We start from the raw sequence: 9246 nt of genomic DNA, 5'->3' as shown, positions 1-9246 counted from the left end.
GGGAAACAATAATGAGAATTGAGTTCCGAGATGATTAAGCATTTTATTTTCCCAAGGTGCGCTGTGCTGGTATATAATTTTATGTAATGACAATTTAATAGAACAAAATGAGCCAAATTCATCACGGAAATCCATAGAGTTTCCTGCGGGATGAATTTAGCTTTATATATGTTCACAGATTACAGCGGTAAGAGCAGAAACACAGGTAACAGAGCAGTCGTTTCCCAATTAAGCCTCCCACCTTCACGACAGTTGGGGAAAGTGGCGCATGAAAAATAGTTACATTAGCGGGAGGCCAGAATCCGTAACATGGGACTCGGCTGGAACAGGGGCCTCTTGGCATTACAGCATCGTCCTGCCCTTCATGTCTCTTGTCCTAGGCAAATGGATGCTTTGTGAGGGGTTTTTTATTTTGCCTTTAGCCCAATTCGCTACAGGAAAACGCTCAGAGCTACATCACCACTTGGGAGGGGGGGGGACTCCTTCAGAGAATGGGACATAAAAGAAGTCGGATAGATAATAAAGTTGAAGGTGACATTACAGCTTATTTGTTTATTTATTAATTTTCTCTGCTGCCCTATACCCGTAGATCTCAGGGCAGCCCACAACATAAAATTACAATATAAAAAATAAATAAATTAAAAGGGCATCAGGTGTCAATCAGCCAGAGGCCTAGTTGAAGAGGAACATCGTTGCCTGGCACCTAAAAGTGTAAAATGAAGGCACCAGGCCAACTTTCCTGGGGAAAGCTTGCCACAAATGAGGGGTTTCATACGTCTGGGTAGGTTTATCTAAACAAAAAAATGGTTTTTGTCCCAATTCCAAAGATTGAAGTGGTTAAGTGGGCATATATGAATAAGGCCATCTCACAGGGAAGCTGGTCCCAGGTTGTTAAGGGATCTATCGATCTCTCTATCAGTGTATCTGGGGTTCCCTTCTAGAAGTTGCTGGACTACAATATCTACAATACTTCACCATCAGCCATTCTAGCCGGGGCTAATGGGAACTGTAATCCAAGGACATTGATATCGGTCTATATTGACCCATTGAGCCAGTGTGATATAATGATCAGAATGTTGGACTGAGACCTGGGAGACCAGATTCAAATCCCCTCTCAGCCATGATGCTCACTGGATGACGCTGGGCCAGCCACTGTCTCTTTCCCCAATGTACCTCACAGGGTTTGTTTGTTTTTATGAGGATAAAATGGGGAGTGGGGTGAAAACCACATATGCCACTTCATTGGAGGAAACAAGGGGATGTCAAACAAGCAAACATATTTGTAAATAAATACACAAAAAGCTTATCATTGTTTTAATTATTATTTTATCTGCATTATGTGTTTTATTCTATTCTGGTTTGGGTTTCTTTTTTGAAATAGCTGCACAAATAAATAATATTTGCATTGTCTTGGCAAAAGGGAATAAACAATCACCTCGTCCCTGCCGCTAATCTCTCCCTGTGCTCCTCACCACCACCAACCATCCCCTTCAGGCATAACATCACCTCTAACCTTGTTTTCTATTCTGTGTATTTTATAAAGCTCTTTCCTCCCCACGTTGCCCGAAGCCTCGTGGCTTGTGCAGAAGCTCACCAGATTTATATCTTCCAAGCTGCCTGTCACAAGTAAAGGACTCTTGTGGTGTTGTTTGCAGCAGAAAAGGCCTTGTTTAGTTGCCATAACAATTGTGCTGTAACCTCTATAGCTTCTATTCTAATTTCGCCCTTACCTACCTCCTTGACAGTCCCCTGCAGCCGTGTCATTTGCTTTCAGGCTGCACACGGCTCTGACCTTTTTACCAGAATGGGTAGCATTTTCTCTCCGACTGCACGTCTCCTCAGCAGTCTCCCGGGGTGCTTGACCCCCTGACCTTTTGTTGACACCTGTGGGGCAGGTTGTGTCAATAGTCTGACACACATATATATTTTCCCTTTCTCCCAGAGAAAGAAAAAAGTTTCAAGGGATACGGTTTATTTGCTTTATGCTTTGAGGTATGAATGGTTACTGAAGGAGAAAATTGCATTTTCCCAGGTAGAGTTTAAAGATGCTGGGAGTGCCTTTAACCCACACAGCCCTAAAAGGTTTGGGATTTTTGTTCTGTGACAGATCATTTACCACTGCCATTACCATCCATGATAGAAAGCCACCGATGACATCACTCAGGTTCTTAAGTTCAATTTCCTCTGGCGACGATGGAAATATTGTGGACCACTTACTTCTCGGCCTGTTTTATTTAGAAAACAAGTAGCCAAAAGAAAATGATATTTTCAAATGTTTTATTTTTTAAGAACCAGAAAAATAAACAACGTTTTGTAAATTTACGAACCACATTGAAAACCACACTTATCTGCGCTGCAAGCTTAAACAGAACCAGTAGCCAACCCTTCTCCCTAGAGAATATTGGGAACTGTAGTTATGAAAGGAAGGCTAAGGTTCTTATCTCAATAGGATGTACATCAAACTAGAATTGTCAGGACTCTTTGTGGGGAAACTGAGGCTGCTGTTCTAATCCCACTTAACTGGGAATTAGCCTCATTGCATTCAATAGGACATACTTTTTGAGTATGCATGTTTAGAATTGCTCTGCAGGGCACTCATAAAACTGGTATTCTGTGCTATCCCCTTGCCCACAGAAGATTTGCAAAGCGGAAATGTTGTGGTTAATTTACTTCTGAATGCCTCTATCCAGATATTAAGCACTGTGTATGCTAGGATCATCATGGACTAGTTTGCATTAGCTTCTATAAAAGAAAATATAAAGAGAAAGAGAGAGGAAGAGGGAGATGCAAGGGTGGTATAATGAAGTGGAGGAGAGGGAAAGGAAATAAAAAAGAAAGACTAGTAATGGAGGAAACACAGGAATAGAGGCAACACAACCTTTCAGGAACAATTATGGCAAAGGTCACGCATCCTTAATGAGTAATGTGTTTTACACTGACAACTTGGATCAAAGATGGATTTATCAAGAACAAATCATAGCAGGCAAAAGTTAACTCCTTTTCTTTGGTAGATCACGGGAATATGATGGACATACTATATCTTGATTTCAGTAAAGCTTTTGACAATGTTTCCTATTACAGTGGTGCCCCGCAAGACGAATGCCTCGCAAGACGAAAAACCCGCTAGACAAAAGGGTTTTCCGTTATTCGATGCGCTTCGCAAGACGAATTTCCCTATGGGCTTGCTTTGCAAGACGAAAACGTCTTGCGAATCTTGCGATTTTTTTCACTCCCCCCCTTTTCTAAGCCGCTAAGCCGCTAATAGCCTTTTAGCCGCTAAGCCGCTAAGCCTTTAATAGCTGCTAAGCCGCTAAGCCGTTAATAGCGCTAATCTGCTAAGCCGCTAATAGGGTTGCTTCGCAAGACGAAAAAACCGCTAGACGAAGAGACTTGCGGAACGGATTATTTTCGTCTTGCGAGGCACCACTGTATATCCTTGTTGATAACATGACAATATGTAGCCTGGATAATACTATTGTTAGGTGGGTCCACAGCTGGTTAAACAAATGCACCCAGTGAGTTGTCATCCAGTGAGTAACATGTTACAGGATATTTTCTTTGGACTGCATCTGCTTGCCATTTTTTTTAAATCAAATGTTCAAGGGGTGCTAATTCAAATGTGTAGATGACGCAAAGCTGGGAAAGATGGCTAATACCATAAGCAACAGAATCAAGATTCGAAACAATCTCAACAGGCTGGAATACTGAGACAAAAACCCGCAAGAACAAAGTCACTAGGGATAAATGTAAAATCCTTCATTAAGGAACAAAAAAAGAATGAATATGAAAAGGAGTCCTAGTTGATCCTAGTTGAACACGAACCTGCCAGAAATGGGACAAAGACCTGCAGAATCTCGTTTCTAACCCTTTCACCACTGTAACTTCCTTGGTGGGACAAAGTGACAACAGGTGACACCAAAGTCATGTGTGTCAATGTCTAGCCATTCAAAGCCAGGAGTTTGATGTAGCAGTTAAACACAATTTTGGGAAGCATAAAGAGGAACACAGTGTACAGATCATGAAAAGTAACTCTGGCCTGGCTGCATGTGAAATGTTGTCTTCAGTACAGTGGTACCTTGGGTTATATACGCTTCAGGTTACATACGCTTCAGGTTACAGACTCTGCTAACCCTGAAATAGTGCTTCAGGTTAAGAACTTTGCTTCAGGATGAGAACAGAAATCGTGCTCCGGCGGTACGGCAGCAGCAGGAGGCCCCATTAGCTAAAGTGGTGCTTCAGGTTAAGAACAGTTTCAGGTTAAGTACGGGCCTCCAGAACGAATTACGTACTTAACCTGAGGTACCACTGTACTGTCTTCTCTGATGGACAGAGCTCACCCAAACCACAGGCCTGATATTCCAATGCTGGCTTGAAACTGAGACTATTTGCATGCAAAACATGCATTGTTCCACCCCCCATGGCGAAAAAAAACACAGAGTCTGAACTCACCTGTAGATGCAAATACATAAGCCTTTACAGCTTGAGCTAAAAAGCTAAACCCCCATTACTGGCTGTAAAAGGTTTAATTATACTCTGCAGACAAAATATAGCAAAGGACTGTGCTTTTTTTTTGGTTCTCCTTTGGGGCTGCACACTTCCATTGCTCAAAGAAAGACTGTTAGCAAGTTGCTGAAGCCCCAGACAGTTGTCTTTAAGATAAGGCTCCATTTGTGAAGACCTGAGATGGCTCAGTCTGGTTATTGGCCAATATTCTATAGCTGAAACAGGAGCCCCTTGATGTTACAACATGAGCCTGTCCTCTCTGAACTAAAAGACCCTTCTCTCCCAGCCTAGGCACATGCTTCATTCATGAGTTTCTCTTAGGACAGATTCAGTAAAGGGAAACAAGTCTGTCTCAGAGCTACATTGCAGTGGGGATTCCGCTGGGACACAACACATCGCTGGTGCAGAACAACTTCGCACAGCAGTGGCATTGTAGCCATACCTACAGAAAACAAGCTTGCATGCTGTCGGCAAAGCTTTGTTGTCTAGGCAGTTTTGCAAAACAACGTCTCCTGCTGTTGACCAGCGAAGCAAAGTGACCTTCCCCACCTCCCCCCCCAAAAAAGGAGAGAGATTGTTGAAATAATTTGATATTTCAAAAAAAAGGAGGGGAGCATCAAAGTAATTATGGAAAAATCAATATGTTCTTAGACTTCCTTACACTCCTCTACACGCTCTTCCCCTCCCTGTTTCTGATCTCTTGTTAATACTTATCTTCTCCTAAGCCAAGGGGTATCCCATAGATCCAAATATTGTGAGAAAATCAGATCCTATCATGTGTTGCAGATGACATACATGCATGAACGTTTCAGCATACATGTAAGCAGTTTAATTTTATTTTATGGTTTAGTACTTTTTAAAAAATGGAGGGACGTGGGTGGCGCTGTGGGTTAAACCACAGAGCCTAGGGCTTGCCAATCAGAAGGTCAGCGGTTCGAATCCCCGCGATGGGGTGAGCTCCCGTTGCTCGGTCCCTTCTCCTGCCAACCTAGCAGTTCGAAAGCACGTCAAAGTGCAAGTGCAGATACCACTTTGGCGGCAAGGTAAATGGCGTTTCCGTGCGCTGCTCTGGTTTGCCAGAAGCGGCTTAGTCATGCTGGCCACATGACCCAGAAGCTGTACACCAGCTCCCTTGGCCAATAAAGCAAGATGAATGCCGCAACCCCAGAGTTGGCCACAACTGGACCTAATGGTCAGGGGTCCCTTTACCTTTACCTTACTTTTTTTAAAAAATTGTTATTACTTACAGAGGGCACATTTTCTAAGTGTTTAGTTCCTTTAAAGGTCTTAATCCAGGATATCGGTCATGACATTATGTTTGCTGACTGGGAACAGTTATGGACCACTGGTGTTAAGTTTACGGCATGTAATGCCTTAAAAGAGAACATAATGAAAATGATTTACAGGTGGTACATGACCCCAGTCAAGCTTGCAAAAATTTACCATTTGCCCAATAATAAATGCTGGAAATGTAACGAGACTGAAGGTACCTTTTACCACCTTTGGTGGACCTGCCCAAAGATTAAAGCCTTTTGGGAAATGATCTATAATGAAATTAAGAAAGTCCTTAAGTGGACGTTTCCTAAGAAACCTGAGGCTTTTCTTTTGGGCATGGTTGGCCAATTGGTGCCAAAGAAGGATAGGACATTTTTTATGTACGCTACTACAGCAGCAAGAATTCTTCTGGCAAAGTATTGGAAGATGCAAGAACTACCAACTCTGGAAGAATGGCAGACAAAGGTGACGGACTTTATGGGATTGGCAGAGATGACCGGCAGAATCCGTGACCAGGGGAAAGAGACAGTGGAAGAGGACTGGAAGAAATTTAGAATATATCTAAAAAATTGTTGTAAAATTGAGGAATGTTAAGATGTCAAGGGGTAAGAACTAGAGAATTACAGCTGTAACTAATAAGTTTAAGGAAAATTAATAGAAGGGAACTAGTAGACAAACTGACTAATGGGTTGCTAAAGGACTGTAAAACAAGGATGCAGCGAAAGGGAGGTATGGGGAAGTCGGAGGAAAGAAGGTGTAGGAAAACAACATTATGATTTAAATGTTTTGTATGTATTTGTTTTTTCGTTTTGTTTGTGTGTTTTTATTATGTGTTAAAAAATGAATAAAAATTATTTTTTTAAAAAATAAAGGTCTTAATCCAGTCATTGTAGTGTATGGTGATCGGTGTGGCATAAGAAGAGAAGGTTCGCCCCCCCCAAAAAGCTCAACAACCTTGGCTGGGTATTCCAGCACTTCGTTTTTCTAGCCCTGTTCAACTTAATGCCAGCACTCCCCATCTTGCAGCATTTAATTACAAACAGACTGTGTGTGGGGGACTTACATTTGATCACAGTTGGTCCTTTCTTCAAAGAAAGCATATATAGGACCACACATGATGGGGGGAATCGAACAGGATCTTTTTCTGCTCAGTTCACAATAGGTGTACTTCACTTGGTGTATCCACAGATAGGGATCGAGGATAAATTCAGTTCCTTTTGAATTTTAATGTGAATGTAGATAATTCACATCTTACCCAACAACCCAGGAACTGAAACACAGGTATCTTTCAAAAGGTACTGAGCTTTGCAGTGCAGTTCCCCAATTTAAAAAAGGTACCCCAAAAAAATCCCTATATCAGGGGAAAGTGTGCAAAAACACACATTTTAGTAGGGAAAAAATTAACATTAAAAAGAAAGTTGCTTGCAGAAAATTAGGAAAACTGCACACTAAAATGCTGAGGACTTTTTGCACAGACTTCAATAATTAGGTAAATTATAAACCAATGAGGAAATTGAATAAACTGAAGCTGAGATTGTGGGGGAAAGCTGAAGAAACCGAAATTCACAAATTCATTCATCCCTATCCCCAGGAAGACCATGTTCTGACAAAAAGGTAGAAGATGTACTGGCAAGGGAATGCTTTTCTTTCTTTCTTTCTTTCTTTCTTTCTTTCTTTCTTTCTTTCTTTCTTTCTTTCTTTCTTTCTTTCTTTCTTTCTTGCCAGATGCTGTTGCAACAGATTCTGCTTCACAACCCCAGAAGATGCACTTTTGAGATAAAGCAACAAAAGAGATTTCATTTAAAGGCAGACAAGTCATAACAGAGTCACATGTGCCACGCAAAGAGGCTGCAGCTGCTGTCTTTCTAGTCTAAATAAAAATAAACCCCCTTCTCTTCTTTCCTCATTTCCAGGGAGCAACAGTTCTAACAGATTGTTATTCTTCAGTACATACGAGAGACAGTTTCACTAGGGGAGAAGCGGGGCCACGGTAGCATGCATTCATTAGAAATGTTAGGCAGGGGAAGGAACTTTTCAAAGAGACTCATTTTTCATAGGATGGATAAATAGATAGCTGTGAGTTACTTGCAACAGGTTGCACTGGCCTGGCCTGATGCACCTCTTGACATTACGCTGGAAGCAAGCATGGCTGAGACATCTATCGCACAGTAGGTTAGCTGCGCGTATCCATTGTCCTGAGGTTGAACTTGCCACATCTGGTGTCTGGGCTGTATCCCAAGGTAGAAAAACATAGGAAGAGCCTTCTGCACCAGACCCATCTGGTCCAGCACCCTTTTCTCACGGTGGGCAACCAGGCAGGTGCCTATGGGAAGTTCGCAAGAAAAAAGTGAGAGCTTGATCCTCTGTGAATTTGTCTTACCTTCTTTTAAAGCCATTCACACTAGTGGCCATCACTTCTTTTGTGACAGATGGGGGGAGCATTGCCCTTGGCAATGCCAGGCTTCAGGGAATCTGAACCACCACCACCCCACAGCAGGCTGCCAGTAATAGATAGACAAGAAGCTCTTACCAAATCTTTTATTCAATATTCACAGAGAGAGGCTTAGAAATGCTGCCTCTCCAAGTAATGGTGTTGCTCCGAATTAAGCCCCACCCCCTCCTTCTCTCCTATTACAGTGGTACCTCGGGTTATAGACGCTTCAGGTTACAGACGCTTCAGGTTACAGACTCTGCTAACCCAGAAATAGTACCTCGGGTTAAGAACTTTGCTTCAGGATGAGAATAGAAATCGCACGGCGTTGGCGCGGAAGCAGCAGGAGGCCCCATTAGCTAAAGTGGTACCTCAGGTTAAGAACAGTTTCAGGTTCAGAATGGACTTCCAGAACGAATTAAGTTCTTAACCCGAGGTATCACTGTATACATCATCCCTACGTTGGGTGATCTGTGCTTTCTGCCTCTGAGCTTTCTGTTCTCCTTTCAATGCCCGCCGAGTTCTGGTGGAGTCTGGAATGCTTTCTAAAGACGCTGAGTCTGTCAGCTCTCTCTCCTTTGGTGCTTCTTTTTCTCCCTGCTTGTCTCTCAATATTTCCCAGCTTCTCCCCTCTGCAGCCACTGAGCTGTGACCTTCTGCAAACCACTGTTGTGAATCTATACTGTCTTCCTCTTCTCTGGAAGGTTCAGGCTGGGGAGGCGGTATCCACCATTCCTCCCCCTCCTCTGCCCAGTCCCTGACAGGCAATGGCACCAGATCACCCCATTCCCCCCAGAAGCCCCATCTTGTCACCACCTCCCAGGCCTGAAGCATGGTGTAATCCATTTTTGAGCAGGATGCAATCTGGTTGTGGCCCAGCACTTTGAGAACCAGCATTTTAAACCAACCAACCAATTCCAACTCAGCAATCCAACCAGAACCTATAATGTCAGGAGAACCTATAATGTCAGGAGTTCCCAGCTTGATAACACAGTAAGCATAGGTAATTAAAAATGAGGATTTGTTGCAAAAACATG

General features: G+C 42.7%; 1 long non-coding RNA gene across 1 annotated transcript; it reads right to left on the bottom strand.

Moving 5' to 3' along the window:
• Positions 1–790: 790 nt before the first annotated feature.
• Positions 791–8539, bottom strand: LOC309353448. The gene is made up of 3 exons (XR_014161862.1): positions 7898–8539; positions 6842–7546; positions 791–2225 (listed from the first exon to the last, which is right to left on the bottom strand). It is a non-coding gene; the product is annotated as an uncharacterized lncRNA (long non-coding RNA).
• Positions 8540–9246: the final 707 nt, after the last annotated feature.

This window comes from Podarcis melisellensis (genome assembly GCF_964234715.1).
Source record: "Podarcis melisellensis genome assembly, chromosome: 12".
Taxonomy (NCBI): domain Eukaryota; kingdom Metazoa; phylum Chordata; class Lepidosauria; order Squamata; family Lacertidae; genus Podarcis; species Podarcis melisellensis.
This window is presented reverse-complemented; position numbering and strand designations above follow the sequence as displayed.